The 21,087-nt window shown below is 41.2% G+C and overlaps 2 non-coding genes across 2 annotated transcripts; both read left to right on the top strand.

Annotated features, from left to right (window-relative positions):
* The first annotated feature begins 15,236 nt into the window (after positions 1-15,236).
* On the top strand, positions 15,237-15,343 carry LOC141624723 (small nucleolar RNA R71). Its single transcript, XR_012534529.1, has one exon. It is a non-coding gene; the product is annotated as a small nucleolar RNA R71 (small nucleolar RNA).
* Positions 15,344-15,965: 622 nt separating this feature from the next.
* On the top strand, positions 15,966-16,072 carry LOC141624384 (small nucleolar RNA R71). Its single transcript, XR_012534190.1, has one exon. It is a non-coding gene; the product is annotated as a small nucleolar RNA R71 (small nucleolar RNA).
* Positions 16,073-21,087: the final 5,015 nt, after the last annotated feature.

Genomic DNA, 21,087 nt, shown 5'->3' on the forward strand with positions numbered 1-21,087 from the left:
TTTGAGAAGCGGTCGTTCATATGAGGGACCGGAAGTGCTAAAATAACACCCAAGGAAGGCTATAACTGATGATGAACAGTGTTCTGTCGAAGGAAATGAGCTGACGGCTAAGAAAGTGCTCGATCGACTGGTTTCTGTAGGTCGATCGATTGGATTTGATGGTGAAAGTACTCGATCGAGTGGATTTTCTACTTGATCGAGTGAACAGGAAAAGCAGACTGCTCGATCGAGTGAAACTTCCACTCGATCGAGTGATATTGATGAAGAAACTACTCGATCGAATGGCAATTTTGGTCGATCGAGTAGTTTAGATGACGGGAAGCTTGATCGAGAGCCTGCTAGTGCTCGATTAAGCGAGAAATCACCAGAAAGACCTTGTTCGAGAGGTAAGAAGTGTCCAAAGGGTACAGAGCTTGCTCCGGGTGATACATTGGAAGAGAGAAACAAGGGACTCGAGATACCCATCACGGTTCCCTTCCCGAGGCGTCTGCAGAGTACTAAAGCTAATCAACAATTCGGCAAATTTGTCGAACTTCTGAGAAGCTTAGAAGTCACTGTGCCATTCACCGAGTTGCTGACAAAGGTACCCTCTTACCTTAAATTTATGAAACAAATTTTAACGCGTAAGAGGCACATTAGTGATAATGAGACAGTAGCTTTGACTGAGGTAGGGACGACCCTATTTCAAAATAAGTTACCTCCCAAACAGTCAGATCCGGGTAGTTTCTCAATTCCGTGTCATATCGGTACCCATTTGATTGATAACGCGCTATGCGATCTAGGCGCTAGCGTGAGTGTCTTACCGTTGTCTCTAGCTAAGAGACTTGGTTTGACAAAGATGAGTTTCACCAACATGACTGTCCAGATGGCCGACCGTAGTATATCACGGCCACTAGGTATAATAGAAGACATACCTGTTCAGATCGGGAAGTTCTTTATTCCCCTTGATTTCGTTGTCTTAGACATCCCCGAAGATGCTCACACCCCTATTATTTTAGGGAGACCATTTTTGTCTACTGCCCGTGCAGTAATAGACATCGGGGGTAAGACGTTGACTTTTCAGGTAGGGGACGAGGAGCTGATATTCCATCAGTCTAAGTTCCGGAGGGCTCCCATGCAAGCTCGGCCTTGCAATGCCCTCTCTTCTATTGACCCTATTATTGACACTTCAAATGAAAATTTGGAGTATTGTGCTGCTATTGTTACCCCTCCGCCTCAGGTTGAGAGCAAAAAGAAGGAAAGTTCGTCTGTTTTCCTTGCTGCAGGTACAGATGAAAGCAATGAAGGAGCTGTCAAAGGACATTGTGCAATTAATGTCAATCAAATTGGAAGTGAGGATGCTAAAGACGTTGATAAAGGAGCAAGGATGAGGAAAGTTCGTGCATATGTGGATGTGAACTATTCCCCTCCTACTGAATTAAATGATTCAAATTCAAGCTCATGGAAGTTGAAGAGGACAATCAATGTTGCTGAGATGACGTCCTCCAGTCAGGAGCCCTCCAAGGGGCTACTGAATTGCATTGGAAAGTGAGCGGGGAAATGCCCCGTGTAACACCTTGTAAAAACAATTTTTAAAATTTTTCGTTGAATTTCTTTTATTGCTTTCAATTAGGACAATTAGCTTTTAGACAATTTTTAGCGTAGATTTAAGACTATAGACTGTTCTTATACGTATTTGGTATTTTGGTATATTTTTGCACGTGTTTTTATGCAGGTTTGGGGAATTTTTACGCATTTCGAAGGAAGAAATGACGAATTAAAGAGCTTACGCGAGAAAAAGAACTCGATCGAACACTTTTTGTACTCGATCGATTGGATTCTGGTCAATCGAGTGATCCTATTCTAGTCGACCGAGTAAAGCATATAAGGGGAGTTCTCGACCGAGTAGAATTCTACTCGATCGAGTAGGTGAAGCATCAAAGTCCTCGATCGAGTAGTTTTAAACCACTCGATCGAGTGATTTCGCAGAGGACAAGGGGAGTTTTCCTTTAAACTCCTTTATTTTCGTTTCTAATTCATTTTCCCCAATTCTTTTCGTCATCCCCTTCCATTTGCGATAAAACAATCCCCAAATCCCCATTTTAATTGCTCTAAATACCAAATCCGTCACCTACATTCTCTTGCTTGCTAATTAATCTTTCAAAGCCCCTTATTTTCCCCTTGATTTGTGCTCGTTTACACGGTCTATTAAAGGGTTTAGGGTTCGCGGTTTTCGAACAAAGAAATCGCCATTTTTGCTTGTTAATTGAAGATTAATTGCATATTGTAGGTTCATCCCCATCAAGTAAGTGATTCCTTCATCCTCTATGCATTTTAATTTCTTTATTTCGAATTTTATGGAGGTAACTTGGAATTAGGGTTCGAAATTCACTGTGCAGTCGATTTTTCGACTTTAACTGTCATTATTGGCCCTTACTTGTCTTGCTTGATGATCATTCCCGCTTCCTCATTGCTTTAACATGCTTCAATTCGAATTTTACGCAAAAATTTGCGATATGGGTTCAGGACAGTCGAAATTTTCGATTGTCATTATGGTTCTTGTTGCTGTAATTTGCCTAGTAACTTCATTGTTGCTTAATTGCTGCTGTTGTTGACTGCTATCCCGCCCCTATCGATGCTTAGATGCTGTAATTCGAAATTTTGGAGGAATTTTGGGAACTTTGTGCTGTAAGTCGAATCTTTCGACTTGTAGGGGATTTATCATGCTGTATCATGCTGGTTTTCCTGCCATTTAGCCGGTGTTTTTCTTATAAAATCCCCTGCCCTTGTTTACAGGATGGAGTCTAGCTCTCTGCCCTCTACTAGCTCGTCTTCTAGCCCATCCTTGACTGAGACAGTGGCCCCTGCTGTTGCCACCGCCTTCGCTTTAGTTAGTACCGCAGCCCCCGTGTTCTTGGTTTCAGCTGCCTGTACCGTTTTTACCCCAGCTAGCTCTGCTGCTAGCTCTGTTTCGGCTACCACTTCCGTTACGGCCACCACCACTGCTAACACTGCTGCTAGTCTTTCTTCAGTGGTGGCCACAGCAGCCCCTACTTCTACTCCAGCCGCCGTTTTCACACCTGTGGCGGACTCGTCTTCACTGCAATGCTTTAGAGCGACCACGGTTCCTCACACCGTCATCCGCACGGGCTTCTACTTTGGGTTCCGAGGCCGGGGCCGAGGTCGTCGATGTTTCCGTTCTACGTCGCCTCCCGCTACTTCCACTCTGCTCGCCGCTCCTTCTACTTCGCACACAATCCACACCCAAGGGGACACCTCCCTCGACTCTCACCCAGACTATCCGTAGGTAATTTTTGTTAACGCTTTACATCGTAAGAAGTTTTATCACCTGCTAGGCTGCGAGTTTGTACCTTCCCGATTTTTAGAGAAATCGGCACTTGAGAGACTCGGCATCTATGAGTCGGTTTGTGATTTACTACGGGGCACGGGGATGGCCGGACTCATCACTATGAGCGGTCGTACCTTTCTGGAGCTGAGCCTTGAGTTTCTCAGCTCCTTCACCTTCTCCTCCGGGGCACACGATGCTGACCCCGCTAGTTCTTCAGTGTCTTTCCGGTTGTTTAACCGGACTTTTCAGATGACTTTAGAGGAGTTTGGTCGCAGACTTGGCCTATCTTCTACGGGTGAGACTACACCCCCTAGGAGGGTCTTTCGTCAGCTTTGGCGGACCCTGGCCCAGACCACTTTTACCGAGCGAAAGCTCCAACAGGTTCACCTTCCCCCTGCCCGTTGTTTTCTTAGATTGATGGGGAGCACCATTTTCGGCCGAAAGGAGCCGAACAACATCACAAACACCGAGCTCTCCATCCTGGGCGGTTACCTGAACGTTGACTGTAAGGGTCCTTTTACCCTCAACATTGCTTACTTAACCGCCGAATACTTTCAGGCCCAGGGGCTGAAGGAGACGGGATCTATTGCTTGCGGTGGCATAGCCACCATTCTTGCTCGTTCCTTCTTCCTCGTTTGCCCTCGTGACTTGCAGTACCTCGAGGGAGAGAGGTATCTGAGTCTGGATGCCATGCTTTCTCAAAGATTGGTCGACCCGCACTACGGACATGGAAGATAGACGGCTTCCTGTCTGTAGACTTACCCTGTGACACTCTCCCCCGTCTAGCCCCTTTGCCTACTGTCGCTAGGGGCGCCCGACTTCCACCACTTCCTGACCTTCACCTTCCACTCCGACCACCTCCCACTGTACCCGCTGCCAAGAAGCGGCGTCGAGTTGAGACTGGAGAGGGGTCCACACCTTCAAGGAGTACCCAGCCTTCCACGGCTACTCCCATCCCGACCCCTACTCCTACTCTCACTACTACTACTACTCCCACTTCTACCGACCAGACACAGGCACAGCCGGTCCTACCGGCTACTTTCGTACCACCTCCTCCCTTTGTGGCGTCCGCGGTCATGGACCAAGGGCACCGTGACGGTTTGTTGCTTGAGATTGCAGAGCGTCAGGCTCGTATGGAGAGGGACATCGCCCTGGCCTTACACCCTCTGTACGAGTACCACTTGAGGCGACACCGTCCAATCCCAGAGGGTTGGCCACACCTTTCCTTCTACCGGTACCCAGCTGAGGGGTACCCGGAGTCTGCTAAGGAGGAGGAGGAGGACGAGGACCCTGAGGTGGCTGTGGAGAGAGCTCGAGCTGAGGAGCGGAGGAGGACAGAGGAGGAGAGAGATCCTGAGTTCCGGGTGGAGGACGTCCGCGACAGCGACGAGGAGGCCGATGAGTAGCTACTGGTCTACTCACTTCCCCAGTTTTCTGGTTGGTTTGGGGAAGTTCGCATTTTGTATGTATATCTTACTCTTTTATTTTGTCTCCTTTTTATTTCTTGTTTTTATTTATTTATTGGTTGTATACTCCGTTCCCCCCCGTATATCTCTCTTGGTGTATCTTTGGAGGACAACGAGGGCGTTGTCCGTTTTGGTTTGGGGAGGGTATTGCATCCTTTTGAGTCTGCATTTGCATTTGTTTTGCATTCACGTTTATTTTTCAGCTTTGCATTGTTGTTTATTTCATTAAAAATTCAAAAATTCCAAAAAATTAGAAAATTTCAAAAAAATTCAAAAATTTCACGTTTATTTTTGCATATAGATTGAGTCGGAACGGTAGATTTCCGTGATGATAATGCACTATAACTTGTCATTTTACTTGAGCCTTGCACTTCTGTTGATAGTTATTAGCTTTGTCATACGCATAGTCTACGAGTTTTTGTTCAAATATAGCTGACTATTTAGACTTGACCTGATAAATTGGCAAACTACTTGATAAATTCTGAGTTTTAGAGCCATAACTGGTGACATTCATGACCAGTTCATTAGGAATTGAGAGTAGTACTCCTTGCATAGCATGTTCATCTTTTTTTGCAGTTTTATGACATTCAACTTCTTGTCAAATGCACATATTCGGGTTTGTGGTTGGTGTCACATGCAGGGAGCTGCTTGCAAATTTCCCTTTCCTTATTTTTTTTTCACCCATTTAGCTCCACATAAGCCAAAACTTGCCTTTTTGACCGATTAGCTACATCCAAAAATTAAGCCTGCCTAGTCAAGCTAGTTTTAGTATGTCCTTTTGTGGTATGATTTTCCGTCTGCAGTTTGGCCCGTATCTCTTTGTATGGAGTTGGTGTAAATAGAGGAAGGAGGAAAAAGAATTGAAAAAAGAATTGGAAAAGAAAAAGAAAAAGAAAACCGTGAAAGAAAGCAAAAAAAATGAAAAAAAAGCTGATCACGTGAAAAAAGAGAAAAAAAAAGAGGTTTGAAAAGTTTGATTTGTTTCATATGACTCGTTTAGACGGTGTTAAAAAAGGGAAGTCTGTGACCGTCTGACTCCTCCATTCTTATTCTATATTTTTGAGGAGTTTGTGTTTGAGTTTAGTGAGCTTTGTGCCAAACGAAGGGCACTTGTATTCTATTTTTCAGTCAGTTGAGATTCGGATGGTTTATTATGGTCCTGTTAGGAACTAGCTTGACGCTTTTACCTCCACATTACCATAACTTGTTTTGCCTTTTCTCACCTGAACTTTACTATTCCCATATTATTTGTAAGCCCTCGGCTGTGACGGACATTATTGGTTGGAGTGTGTGCATTAGTACTTGAATTGTCTTTCATTTTTGTTGCATGCATGCTATGTAGGTCGCAGTTAGGTTAGTGACTGTCTTTCCTTCTCTCTTTTACATATAACATTCACCCTTTGCTTCATGAGAGAAGAGTGACCACGAGAGAGTCCGATTTTGTTGGTCTTGCAAGGTCGATAGGTTGACTATATTTCTGAACAGCTTATAACTCGTTTGCGTATTGACTAGTTAGCTTTAACTGTTAGTTTTTGTTGCATTAAATTGGTTCAAGTAGACAAGGTAAGCTAGCTCTGAGTTATCATTTCCCTTCCATTAGTTGCATTTTAGTTTACTCGAGGACGAGTAAAGGTTCGGTTTGGGGAGATTTGATACGTGCATTTTGTATAGTCTTTTTAGCCTATTTCAGCACGTATTTCCATGCATTTTATACTGTTTTTATAGTATTTTGCCCCGAATTGGCTACTTTAGTTCGTTTTGTCCGTTTTGTAGAAATGAACGCGAAAGTAGTGGAATCGTACCCTTTTTCGTCCTTTTTGCATGCATTTAGAAGAGACGGGATTTTCCTGATTGAGATATTGCATTGGAATGCGTGAAGGCGCGGTTTACAAGGCAGTCGGACGTGGACTTGAGCTGAATTGAAGACAGAAGACTCGATCGAGTAGTTTTACCACTCGATCGAGTGGTTTTCAGAGTCCAGTTGGTCGATCGAGTGGTTACTATGCCCGATCGACAGGTGCTGAAAAGAGAGTTACTCGATCGAGTAACTATTCTACTCGATCGAGTAGATTGTGCTGAGGTTTGCTCGATCGAGTAGTTTTATTCCACTCGATCGAGTGGTTTCTGCTGTTATGGGCTTTAATTAGCCCGTGAGTTGATTTATTTCGATAAACTTATCTATTTTCCTATTTAAGCACGCTTTACTAGGTCATTAGCATCTATCTTTTATCTTAATCAGTTTTACACAGAGAACTTTATTACGTTGCTTTTTCCCTTTGACTGTAACCTTGTTCTCGGAATTGTTTTGCTCGGATTTTGTGTTCTTTATGCCGGATTCGCACGATTGTAATTCATTTCCCTTCTCTTAGTAATAATCAATCATTTGTTTGCTTTAATTGCTTGTTTACCTCATTTAATCCTTTGCCCTAATTTACTTTTATGCACCTTATTGTTTATTTCATTATGTTTACCGTTAATTCGTTGTTGATTGTTAGTTTCGATATTAATAGCAATATGAGTAGCTAAATTTAATACATGTTGGGATTAGGGGATCTGCGGTAGGAATGTGACGATGTAGTAAATGAAATAGATGGATTAATTGTGAGATTCTGTCACCATAGCAATTTAATTGTATTTATCGACATAGTTGAGTGCACGCTTCTGAGTCATCTCTTTAATCTGGCTAAAATTAATCCTAGATTGAAAGATTGGACTAAATAGGCCTGCTATGAACAGTAGACTACCCTGACGAGAATGAAAGTTAAGTTAGTGGTATTTTAGGATCGAAAGTGGACCGAAAGGACCTTTCCGCATCCGTCTTGCATTAATTCGTCTGAGTTGTTTACAACTGAGTCACTGGACTACCGTAGTGAATCGAATTCCCGACATGTCCCTTCTCTATCTGATAGTTTAATCCTATTTTCTTGCCTTTACTGCTCTTGTCTCTAATTCTCTTCCTTTAACCCTTTGTAGTTTAGAAAACAATTCAAACACCCCCCCCCCCCCCCATTTGTGACCAAATAGACGGACGTCTACAGATATCTTGCCTCCCTGAGGAGATCGACCTGACTTCCCTAGCTATATAGTTAGTTTAGTTAGTTTATTTTTGATAGGTACACGACAGACGTATCAACAGTCACCAAGGCTATTGATTCCATTACAAGACAAGTTACAAAAGACTGCATAATTCAGAAAATCATTCCAGCAATCAAGGCAAAGTGGCCTGCTAATGGAAGTAAGAACATATACATACAACAAGATAATGAAAGACCACATATTTCTGACCTTGACCCAGATTTTAGGGCTGCTGCCAGCTTAGATGGTTTTAATATTCACCTTATTTTTCAACCACCTAATAGTCCTGACTTGAACATAAATGATTTTGGATTTTTTAGGTCTTTACAAACATTCTGAAGTTGCCTCTACAGTTGATGAATTGGTGGGTAATGTTATGATAGCTTTTATAGATCATGACTCAATAAAATTGAACTTCAATTATCTTACTCTACAATCAGTCATGGTGAAAATCATGAAATGTAGGAGACACAATGATTTCAAGATTCCTCATATAGGGAAGGAGTCACTACTGAGACATGGATTACTCCCAGTTAATCTCACAATATATGTAACTTTAGTGAGGGAATGTTTGGACTATTTGGATGAAAATGGGTTTGGTAGTTCTCTGAATGAGCTAAGAGAGGGAGTTGCTCAATTGTTTATAATAGAACTAGAAAATATGCCAGGGGAAGGGGAGATGTTACAGATGATTGAAGCAGCTGAAGCCAATGATGTAGGGGATCTGTTTTGGTTTGACTGTTGTGAATGTTAACTACCTAAACATCAAAATGCAATAGTGTTTTTTATTTTTGGTTAATGCAATCAAATGTAATCATGTGTAATGAAATCCAAGAATGTTTTACTTATTCACATGACATGTTAAGACATTACGTTTTGTTCAATTAATGTTCAATTGGCTACTTGGTGGTTGAATATAGTGATTCATCATTTAGAACATCATACACAGAATACCACATCATTGTTGGCAGCAGCATCTTAAGCTTTCAGGGATTAACACCCTCTCATCATTGAGCTTAAATATGTTCATTTAATGCCTCCTTAACCAACTTAAGATTGGGGTGACATAAAATAAACATTTATATATTGGGGAAAGACACTACTTAGTCCAAGCAAGACCCTCATAAAATGTTTCATTGGGTCAGAAAAGAAGCTCTCAGGGAGTAATGACCCTCTCGTCATTGAGCTTACAAATTATTCTAGTAATGCCTCCTTAACCAATCTTAGATTGGGGTGGCATTAACTTGTGATTATATGCATCCAAAACTTAGATTGGGGTGGCATAACATGATCAACAGTTAGCCTCTTTAACCAACCTAATTTTTGGTTCTATAAGAATCTTAATTTGATTATGGGGTAACATAGTGAATGCAACAGTAACAAATACCCTCAAAGTGTTCATCATTGGGTGACATTACAACCAAAACAGATGACATGTTACAGACTAATGCAGATGGCATACATTGAGCACACTATACTGCAAACGTGATTTAACATATGAAATTTGGACACAATTATTAACACAGGATTTATAAACAATTCTTAACAAAGTGAGAGTGAGTTTACCCAACAAATTTCAAGTAACAACAATAAAAACCCAACAAAATTCAAATAATAACAATACAATCAAAACCGTATAATATACCCAAAGTAGAAACAATTAAAGTCCAAGATTAAGAAATTAACCTCCTTTTTTTAGCTCATTTATTTGTACTTTTCTAAGGATTTAGCATAGAATTTGTTGAACTTCAAAGATTTTGGTGACATATCAACACAATAATGGACTTCCTCAAAGACAATATGAGCCCTACCTGGAGTAGAAAACAAAAGGGGGACAAAAATCAGTCAATAAAAAATCAATATCTCATCAAATTCAGACAATTAAAACAATTAAACCAATTAAAAATATCGTAAACAGACATAAAATTGATGTATTTAATGTAAAGCATTTTATTTTCAAGATTTGGGTTTTTCATGGTTGGACCTTACTTTATACTCCTAGTATATGTATTTAAGAGATGACGAGATTTTGATCCGATCATTGGAAGAAAAGACGAAAGAGAAGCGTTGCTTGTCTGGTAGGAAAGTATTGAAACAAAGAGTTCGGGTTATGTACACTGACCCGAATGCTACTGATTGTTCTGGTGATGAAAAAGATTCGAGATTTTCTTTTCTTAAGAAGGATGTGAATGGTTTGAAAACAATGGTTGGTGAGGTTTGTATTTCCGATTGTGGTGGTGATTGTAATAGGGGTAGCTCTGCAAGTACAAGTAGCGGAAATAAAACAATGCGGACAACGCGTGTTAAGCCAAAGACTGATGATTTAACTGAAGGCGCTTCATTGTTAAAAAGATCATCCTCGAAATATCATCAATTAATGCAGCAGTCAACCCTAATATCATCATGAACATCTAATGATCATATAGCAACAAAACCAAACTTCAATTAATCAATACTCACAAGTCACATCGTAAAATCGTAAAATCAAATTCACCTACACATTTATAGAAAAATAGGAAAAAAAACATAAACTATGAATGTGACGGAATGCAGACTGAAATTTCCTATCAAACATAAGAATGCAGACTGAAAGAAATTGGAAATAAACTATTTCAAACAAATTCAAATAATAAAAACAATTACAAACAATAAAAGTAATTAAAGGACAAAATAAGAATCTTTACCTTTCACATTTTCCTCTGCTTTTTTCCTCCTCTTTTCTAAGAAATTCGCAACAAATTTGTTGATCTTCACAGATTTTGGTGACAAATCACCAGATCTATCAAAACATGCACCAAAATCAGAGTTTCTTCTACCGATTTTCTCAGAACATTCAGGGATATCGATGGGTATAGAATCAGGAATGATGGTATTTGAATCACCATAAAATGCTGATGTTACCTCAGTATCATTATCAACATTAGAGTCTAAAAGTGACCCATAACCGGAGTAAGTATCAGGGGCAACATGCCCAATACCAGGTATAAATAACAAATGATCAAGAGATTTATGATATGAGGCAGCTTTATTATTGTTCTTCATCGAAAGTGGTTGAGATTCAAGATGATTCATGGCAAAGTTGAGTTTTTTTTAGATCTAGTGAGAGGGAGTATGAGAACGGCAGATTGCAACGATTGTTTTGAGGGTTTTATGAGCAAGAGAGAAGAGAAGAGGAGAAGATTCCAGAGAATTGAATGAAGGGTTGGGTTGGATTGGGTTGGGTAATTAGGGAAATATGGAGGGAACGATTAGTGGGTAGTGGGTGGGATTATTGGGTTAAATGTTGGGTTGGTGGGTATAATCAATGGGATTAATGGGTTAAATGTATGATTGATGAGTGGCCCAACCTTTGGTATTTATGTAGATATAGGAAGGATATAAGGGTATTTTTGTAAAAAAATAACCCATTTATGGTATGTTACCATTGGTGTGGTACGGACGTATTCGGTAAGTCGGAAGATTGGTCTGGTATTGAGGGAGTATTTATCTTTCATGTTTTGTATTATATTTATTTATTGAAACTGACGTGTTGTGTGTCTATGTAATTGTCACCTATTTTCGGGTGGCCTGTGTCGATCCATATGATATTTCCTATTATTTGTGTAATACTCCGTATTTTAATAATAATTTATAAGGATAATTTATGTAATTTAATGAGTGATTAAATGACATTTCTAATAATAAATACAAGTGAGACGTTAATTAAGTAATAAATTAATAATTCTAGTCGGGAATTGGGTTTGGCTAATATTTGTGCTTTGGGCTTAGTTGTTGATCGAGTGATTGGACCGTGTGTTGTTATTGTATGGGCCGAAATTATTAAGTTGGTATTAGAATAATCGGGATTTATATCGGGAATTAATAATAATATAACAAGGAAATAATATTATATAAAGGTAATTATAATTATAATAATAATAATAAAGTTATGGCAATAATAAATTAGTAAGTATTATATGAGGAAATCATAATTATGGTAAGATTAATAGTATATGATAAATAATAATGATATAATTATAATGACAATTCCTATATTAATTAGAATAAGGAAAGTTACATAGTTTCCTAATTGGCCTCGTATTCTCTAAATCTTACACTATAAATACCACCTCAAATCTGAGAAATAATTCACAAATTAAAAGAAGAAGCTTTAGGAGACGGAAGAGGAAGGAATTAACATAAAACAATTAATAACTCGAGGTAATTTATTCATCTTAAATCGATTTATAATCTTTTCATGCAAGCATCTTTAAGACAACCATGTGACCTCTATAGACCACCATAGGACTCGGGAATTGGACCTATAGCGACATTGGACTGCCAAGTTTATAACCTGACCATTGTTGACTGTCATTGACCGTGGTAGGGTGGCGTTTAGGGCGGCTAAAGGTGGCTGGTCAGGGGGTTATACGGGTTGGTTGTGGGTGATTAGAATGAGTAATTGAACCCCTAATTGACCTCGACTTGACCTGGGTATAGAGGGGTTGTGATGGGGGAAGGTGGTCGGTCCTTTTTGTGGTGGCGGAATGGTGGCAGATGGCGGTTTGTGGCGGTGGTGGCGAAAACAGGGGAGTGACTCGCGTTTTGGGCAGGCTGTTTCGAGGGGGTTTTTAATGGTTGTAGGAGGTCTGGGTTGGGGTGGTTTTGGGTGGATTTTGTCAAGGGTAGATTGGTGAGTTGATTAGTGGTTGTAGGTGGCAGTGAAGGTGGTGTTAGGTGGTGGTTTTGGGACGGGTTTTATGGGGTGTCAGGTGAGTGTTGCGGTTGGTGTCGTGTGATAGGGCGTGTGTTTGTGGGTTGTTGGTGGTGGTTTAGCTGGTGGTTAAGGGCGAGTGGGATGCGTGGGGTTGCAGGCTAGAGGTGTCGAGGTTGGGTGGTGGCTGTGGTGGCTTGTGGTGTCGGGTTTGGTGGGTTTTAAGAGAGGTGTTCGCCATGGTTTATAAACCATGTTAGGGTGGTGTGTGTTTGTAGTGTGACGGGTTTTAATTATTTAATTAGCTCGGGTGAGTCGGGTTCGTAGTTAAATCGGGTTTTAGTTATCATAAACCTTTAATAATTATAGTAAATAATTAATTTGGATAATTAAATAAAAGGAATAAATAAATAAATAAAGTTAGTAATTATGATTGTTGTGATTGTTATTATTATATAGGTGACGGAAATTGTGAAGAATTATAATCGGATTGGATTTGCTTTATTTATTTGGATTGCGTAATTGGAGTGCTTGCTTGCCAGGTAGGATAATCTACTCAACTGATTGTGTAATTGGTGTTATTTATCATATGGTTATGATATATGGTTGATTGGCAATTTAATTTGTGATGTTATTTAATTGGATGGTTTATATACATGATTGTCATGTTTAATTACGAGAATGGTTTATGAGAATTGGACTGCCCCAGGCTTAGTCTCTGGTGGATAACGTGAGTGGTGATTGGACTGCCCCAGGCTTAGTCTCTGGTGGATAACGTGTGTGAATATTTGGACTGCCCCAGGCTTAGTCTCTGGTGGATAACGTGGATAGTTGATGTTGAGATGTGACATGTGAACAGTTGAGATTGGAATATTGACAGGTGTGAGACATTGGTTGTTTTAATATATTTTATCCTACTCAACCATTGGTTGACGTGTTTGCTTCTGTGTCAAAATAAAATTGATGCCTGCTTTAATTGATGGCATCCTGTGGTGAACCATTTAATATTTCCGGTTAAATGGGGAGCAGATTTAAATAGCAGGTTTTGAGTTAGCTGGATATGGGGAGCTTGGGCGTGTGAGCTTTCGGACCTGCAGGAGTCTAGATCACAAATGTAGTTATATCACTTATTTAAATTCCGCTGCGAGATGTATTTATTTTTATATTAAGTTTTAGTTGATTAAAATTGTAAAACATATGTAATCATTAAAGTTTTAATTTAAAGTACTTTGGTATTGTTGTACTTTGTTATTCACTACCTCGGGAAACCGAGATGGTAACAGTCCTATTTATTTGAGAATGTCTAGCTAAAGGCTCCTGAATAAATGGGGGTGTTACAATTTGGGGAGCAAGTTAAGTACATGTTGGTTTGATGTCCGACGGGAGACGGGACGAGCATCAGATTTGGAGTCGAGCGGCATAGATAGATAACTTAGATGGTAGACAAGTTGTATCATGTCTAGTTCACATTTATCATTCATTTATTTAATCATCTGTAAATCACTAAACTTGTTATTTATTTAAGTTGTTTCTTAATTGAAACTCCGATTCACCACCTTAGGAAACCGAGATGGTAACATCCTCCCATTACCTTGGTCGGGTAAGAAAGGGGTGTTACAAAACTAATGCAGCAAAGAAAGTCGGGATCGAATCCACAAGGAGACAAATGCGTTCTATTCTCTGTTCTAAGTCCGTCTACGTCACAAATTGGGGGGGTTTGTTTTGTTTACTAACTAAAGTAGCGAAGGAAAGAGAAATAAAGTGTAGAAAACGGAGTTCAAATAATAAGAGAAAAGGCTAGGACATCAGGTCACCATGAAAATGCAACGGTCAAGTCTAGGGTCAACAATCAGTCATAAAACGGTATGCAGGGTAGTGAAAAGGTCCTCTCGGTCCGCTATTCGCCCTAGAATGCTTCTAATATGCTCTAGCTCTTATTAGGTTATTCTATTGTTTGCAGCGGATCTAACTCTCTCCAATCTCTCGATCAAGGCCGGTGTTTACCGGTTCAAATAATCAATTATGTCAACTTAACCAAATAAATGCTATTAACTGCTACAATTAACAACACAGATTCGTGTATATGCCAGATCTAAACAAAGTTTTGGTTCGGTCCTTGGTTCCCTTCATTACCCTCATAATCTTGATATGCTTGAGGTTGGTTGGCAAATTTTTGGTTCGGTCCTTGGTTGCTGTTGAATGGGGGCCTAGGTGGACGGTTGGAGAAGGTGTTAAATGCTTGGAAAGCATTCACCTCTTTCACATTGTTCTCATCAAAGTTGTTATTTTCACATACTTCATAAGTGTGCCTCATCCCTCCACATGACTCACACATTGGTCTTTCCATTACTTCATGTATGGCTCATAAGATGTGATAGCTTGGTTTACATGGTTTACTTGCTTCTTCTTACTCAACTCCTCAAGCTTCTTGTTGAGCATATCAAGCTTAGCATTAGTCTCCATATTTGCCAAGAATTCGGAAGGGGGATTACTTTTTCTCAAGACATTCCCTCTTGTGCCATAGTTTGCCTTGGAGTCCACCATTTTCTTGATCAAAGTGGTGCCATCGGCATCTCCAAGGTGGTCAAAACTTCCTCCCGCCGAGGCATTCACCATTTATTTTGTTCTTGGCAATAGATTTTGGGAAAATGTTTGAGTGATATACCAAGTCGGTATTCCATGGTGAGGACAACGAGCAATCAAATCCTGGTATCTATCCCATGCTTCACCCAATGACTCCCCATCTTCTTGTAGGAATGTATGGATCTCATTCCGGAGCATAGCGGTCTTTGAAGAAGGATAATACTTGGCAAGGAATTCTATGGCCAAGTCATCCAAAGTCGTGAAGGTATTTGGTGGATGAATGTTCAACCACCGGTCCGCCTTATCTCTTAAAGAAAATGGAAACAACATAAGCCTCAATGTATCCTCGGAGACTCCAATTCTTTTCATCATCGCCACCTTGCTCTTGAACTTCCTAATTAAGGTGAGCATGGGCATCTTCATCAATATTTCCACTAAAGCTATCTTTCTCGGTCAACCCGAATTGGGCGGGATGAATTTCGAAGTTATTTGGAGCCAAGGTACCAAAGTTGATTGGAAAAGAAGAGTCGTCCGGGTTTGGGCGATTGTGGTCTCTTAGAGCCGCCATTTGTGGTTGTGGAATTGGTATATTTGAAGGTGGTATTTGAGGTGGTGTATTTGAGGAATTTGGAAGAGGGCTTACTTCTTCTCAAGCCCTTTTGTGCCATAGTTTGCCTCGGAGTCAACCATTTTCTTGATCAAAGGGGTGCCATCGGCATCTCCAAGGTGGTCAAAACTTCCTCCCGCTGAGGCATTCACCATTTCTTTTGTTCTTGGCAATAGAGTTTGGGAAAATGTTTGAGTGATATACCAAGTCGGTATTCCATGGTGAGGACAACGAGCAATCAAATCCTGGTATCTATCCCATGCTTCACCCAATCACTCCCCATCTTCTTGTAGGAATTTATGGATCTCATTCCGGAGTATAGCGGTCTTTGAAGAAGGATAATACTTGGCAAGGAATGCTTTGACCAAGTCATCCCAAGTCGTGAAGGTATTTGGTGGATAAATGTTTAACCACTGGCCCGCCTTATCTCTTAAAGAAAATGGAAACAACATAAGCCTCAATGTATCCTCGGAGACTCCAATTCTTTTCATCATCGCCACCTTGCTCTTGAACTTCCTAATTTAGATGAGCATGGGCATCTTCATCAATATTGCCACTAAATCTATCTTTCTCGATCAACCCGAATTGGGCAGGATGAAGTTCGAAGTTATTTGGAGCCAAGGTACCAAAGTTGATTGGAGAAGAAGAGTCATCCGGGTTTGGGCGATTGTGGTCTCTTAGAGCCGCCATTTGTGGTTGTGGAATTGGTGTATTTGGAGGTAGTATTTGAGGTGGTGTATTTGTAGGAATTTGGAGATCGTGAAATGGGTTTTCTAGTAGAGTATCAATGGGGTTATTTGGTTGTTGTTGTGTTGTGTTTTCAATGAGAGGTTGGGTGGGTGAATTTGCTTGGTTTAAAGTAGCTTGAGAAGAGGTTCTAACCCTTGCAAAGGTCTTTTCCTTAAGGCTCTAAAAAGCCTTTCAGGGTCGGAGTCAAAGATCAAAGCTTGATGGTTCCTCCTAGGCATGCAACATGACAAACCGTAAGACTCCTAGTGCTTTTACACACTAGGATTGTAATACTACGGTTTTATGAGTCTCTGGGTACTCTATCGAGTGGGCCTTACTCTGTCGGGTAAGGGTGTGTTGCGTTTTAAAATAGTTTCTGACCTGTTGGGTACTCGATCGAGTAACCTGGATACTCGATCGAGTAGGAGGCACTCGATCGAGTATGTCAGCTACCCGATCGAGTAGCCGGTTTACGGGAGGATGATTTGTCGGGTTTTGTTAATAATGCGATTTAGTATATAATTACTCCCGTCACTTTCTTTAAACACTTTTACAAACCTAATTACTTTCAAAGAGAAAACAATCTACGTTCTTCGCATCAGTCGCATTGTTGGCAAATCCCGGAGCTTAGAAGGTCGGAATTCGTGTTTCTTTATACCTTTGTAATCCTTGCGTCGAGGGTAAGATCTACGTACTGTTTTTATAGTATTTCGTTAATGTTAGTTAAACCCTAATTTGGGGATTTGGGGGTTTTGTTGTATTTCTTGATAGGTAGTGATTATATGATTGTATGTTAGGAGGAGGATTCGTAGAAGAAGCCTTTTGATATCAGTTGTTTAGATCATCTGACTGTGTTGCTTTCCAGGTAGGGTTTCCCTACTCAGTATTAGTCCCATAATGTGTTGTTGGTGTTTTGTGATTGTTGAATATTATCATACTCGTATTGTGACGATTGTTGGATTTGGTTGTTGATAGTAGTTGTGATTGATTGTATCTGTCGTGTTCTTGGGCGCGTCCCGGGCCGAGTGGAGTCACTTGCGGGAGTGGCTTCACGCCCATTATTCGCCTTCTCGTGGAACCCGCCCACGAAGGGATGTGCACATTAAGGAATTTGGGTTTATCGCTCGACGGAGATGAGCGAGGATTTGGTGGGTACGGCCGCGGTCCCCATCGGCGGCGTGGAGTGACTGTTGCGATGGGCACTCAAGGTGGCTACACACTTTAGTGTGTAGTCGGGATTGTGGAGTTGGGACCGGAGTTCGGAGTATATCCGTGATGATTGAGTGTTTTATTCTTGTGTTGTTGGTTTATATAAATTGTGTGATTAGTACTGACCCCGTTTATTGTTTTAAAAACTGTGGTGATCCATTCGGGGAGGGTGAGCAGTTGTTGAGCAGGTATGAGTCGAGTTACATGGGATAGCTGGGATGTGCCACCGTCTGATGATAGAGTCTTCTGATGTAGCATGATTAGTTTATTAAACATTTCATTTAGTTGAGCAGACTGTTGATTTTGAGAACATGTAACCGTATTTTGGTATTTGGTTTTGGATTGTATCTTATTCACTAAAGTTATACTATTTAAATGTTGTTTTGTTATTCTCTTATGATTATCATTGCCTCGGGCAACCGAGATGGTAGCATCTTTATACCTGAGTGATCCTTGGAGTATGGGGGTGTTACAAAATTGTACCAGAGCGACGATCCCAAAACCTGTAACCAATGAATCTAATGAATATAGGGAGTCAATTAAAATGAACCCGGGGTAAAGGTTGTAGGAGCTAATGCAAAGACTTGGGAGACGTCCTAAAGTCGCGAACTCGCCCTACAATTTTGAACCGGTCACATGGGGGGTATATGTCAAGGTCGTATGTGATAATTGTTAGCTTGTATGAAAATGTGACGATATATGTTGTGAATTGATGGATGTTGGGAGTAGAAGATTGATGTGGTGATTGAAAAGTTAGTGAAGTACGTATATGTATGTTGTTCGTATAAGAAGCATGTTGGATGTTTATTATGTGGCGTTTGGTAACATGAAATAGTTGTTTTGTTGATCATATGAAGAGTTGTGTAGAATTGCATGTTTACCTATATTATAATGTTGAGTTTATAAAGTTGTATAGTATGGTGGGATATGTAAGATAACATGCGGGTAGTATATACGAGTCAGCATGACTCGATCGAGTAGGGGGCACTCTATCGAGTAGGTGAGGTACTCGGTTGAGTGGGTCTGACTCGATTGAGTGGGTATTTGACGTTTTTATAACCAGAATCGTGTTTTTGGGCACTCGATCGAGTACATAGGGCACTCGATCGAGTAGGGGGTCACTCGATCGAGTAGCTGTGCTACTCGGTCGAGTATGTTACAGATCAGAAGGTCTGTTTTGGGTCTGATGTCGGGGCACTCGATCGAGTATGGGGGGCACTCGATCGAGTGTGTTCTGGGCAGTCTGTTTTCGTGTTTTGGGGTTATAGTGTGTATGATTATATCTACCCTTTCTTATATAGTTTTAAGATGCCGCCCAAGAGAAACGCTTTGTATGCGAGAGCTGAGAGCATGAACATCGATGATGTCGTTAAGATGTTGGAGCATCAAGATGCTCTTACTGAGGCCCTAAAGAGAGTGGGAAAGGATAAGGAGTTTGATCACTCCAAGATCAGCCTTTATATAGCAAGGTTTAACCCAAAAGAGTACAAGGGGACCGGGGAGCTTAATCTTCTTGACAACTGGAATCGTGAGATGGAGAACATACTAGACCTGGTACACTGTCCTGATGAGATGAGAGTGGAACAAGTTGCATTCTACCTGAGGGAAGCAGCTGGTGAGTGGTGGGATAAGGTGAAGGTGAGTGCTAGGGAGATGTACACGAAGCAGGGCTTACCTGCTATTCCTTGGGAAGAGTTTCGGAGGGCTATGAGGAAAGAGTTTGTACCTGAGCATGTAAGGAGTAAGCTGAGGGAGGAGTTTGATGGGTTTAGGATGACATCTGATATGTCAGTGGCTGAGTACTACAAGCAGTTTAATGAGAAGTCTAGGTATGCTGAGGACATGGGTTTGAGTGAGGAGAATCTAGCGCTGAGATTTGAGAGGGGGTTGACCCCTAAGATCATGGATAAGTTACCCGTGGGAGTCCTTACCGATGTTAAGGAAGCTTATGAGAGGGCTGGGAGAGCTGAGAGGTTGGTGGAGATGGCTCAGGAGAGAGTGGTTGAGAAAAGAAAAGCTGAGAGTGAAGGTGGTGGCCAATCTAGTCACAAGAAAGGCAACCACAATCAGGCTAGAGCGTTATCTTCTGGGTCAGGATTCAGTGCTGGAGCTTCCTTTGGGCGTGGCCGTATGAGTGGTAGTGGTAGTTGGGGGATGACCTGCTATGGTTGTGGCAGTGTTGACCACAAGAGACATGAGTGTACGAGTTTACCTGGAGCTCTTCAGAGACCGGCTCAGGGGAGCTATTCTCAGGGGTCGGCACAGAGTTATGCGAGCAATAGACCGACAGGGTCATGGTCTAACCGGGGAAGTCAGAGCTATCAAGGTGGAGGTAACCGCAATGGCGGTAATTCCTATCAGAAACCAGCTACGAACAACAACAACAACAAACAGGGGTCGGGTGCTACGCCGACCACATCACCAAGATCTTGTCCGGGGAGGTGGATGAAGACCGATGGAAAGCTATTCATGATGGACAAGAAAGCAGCTGAGGATGATGCACATGTTATCACTGGTACTTTTCTTTTTAACTGTATTCATACCTTTGTTTTATTTGATTCGGGGGCGTCTCAGTCGTTTGTATCTTCGAGTCATGTTAAACGGTTGGGTTTGAGGGTATATGAGTCTGTAAGTGAGAAAGTTTTTATACCTTCGGGTGAGTCTGTATCATGTGTGAGGTTGTATAGGGATGTACCTATGATAGTTGGGCAAGTTGATCTACCTGTAGACTTGCTAGAGTTTCCTTTTGATGGTTTTGAGATGATAGTCGGGATGGATTAGTTGGGAAAGTATAATGCTAAGATAGACTGTCATCAAAAGAAAGTGTCTTTGAGAGGTCCTAAGGGTGTTAGTGTGTCTTATCGTGGGTTTGTGGTCAAACCCAAAGTTAAGTTGATTGCAGCTGTGACCTTGAAGTCTTATCTGAGGAAGGGATGCCCTTTGATCTTGTGCCATATGAGAGATGACCGGATAGAGAGTCAGACGGTTGATCAGATACCAGTGCTGGATGAGTTTGCAGATGTCTTTCCAGAGGAGATTCCGGGGTTGCCACCGAAGAGGGAGATAGATTTCATGGTTGAGTTGAAACTGGGGACGGAGCCAATCTCTAAGGCACCATACCGGATGGGTCCTAAGGAGATGGAGTAGCTCAGGAAGCAGTTAGATGATCTGATAGAGAAGGGATACATTAGACCTAGTGTATCGCCGTGGGGAGCACCAGTTCTTTTTGTGAAGAAGAAAGATGGGAGTTTGAGGTTGTGCATAGACTACAGGGAGCTGAACCGAGTGACGGTGAAGAACAAGTATCCTTTACCAAGGATAGATGACCTGTTTGATCAGTTGAGTGGTGTATCAGTCTTTTCCAAGATTGATTTGAGGTCGGGGTCCCATCAGGTGA

The sequence above is a fragment of the Silene latifolia genome, chromosome X (genome assembly GCF_048544455.1).
Source record: "Silene latifolia isolate original U9 population chromosome X, ASM4854445v1, whole genome shotgun sequence".
Taxonomy (NCBI): Eukaryota; Viridiplantae; Streptophyta; class Magnoliopsida; order Caryophyllales; family Caryophyllaceae; genus Silene; species Silene latifolia.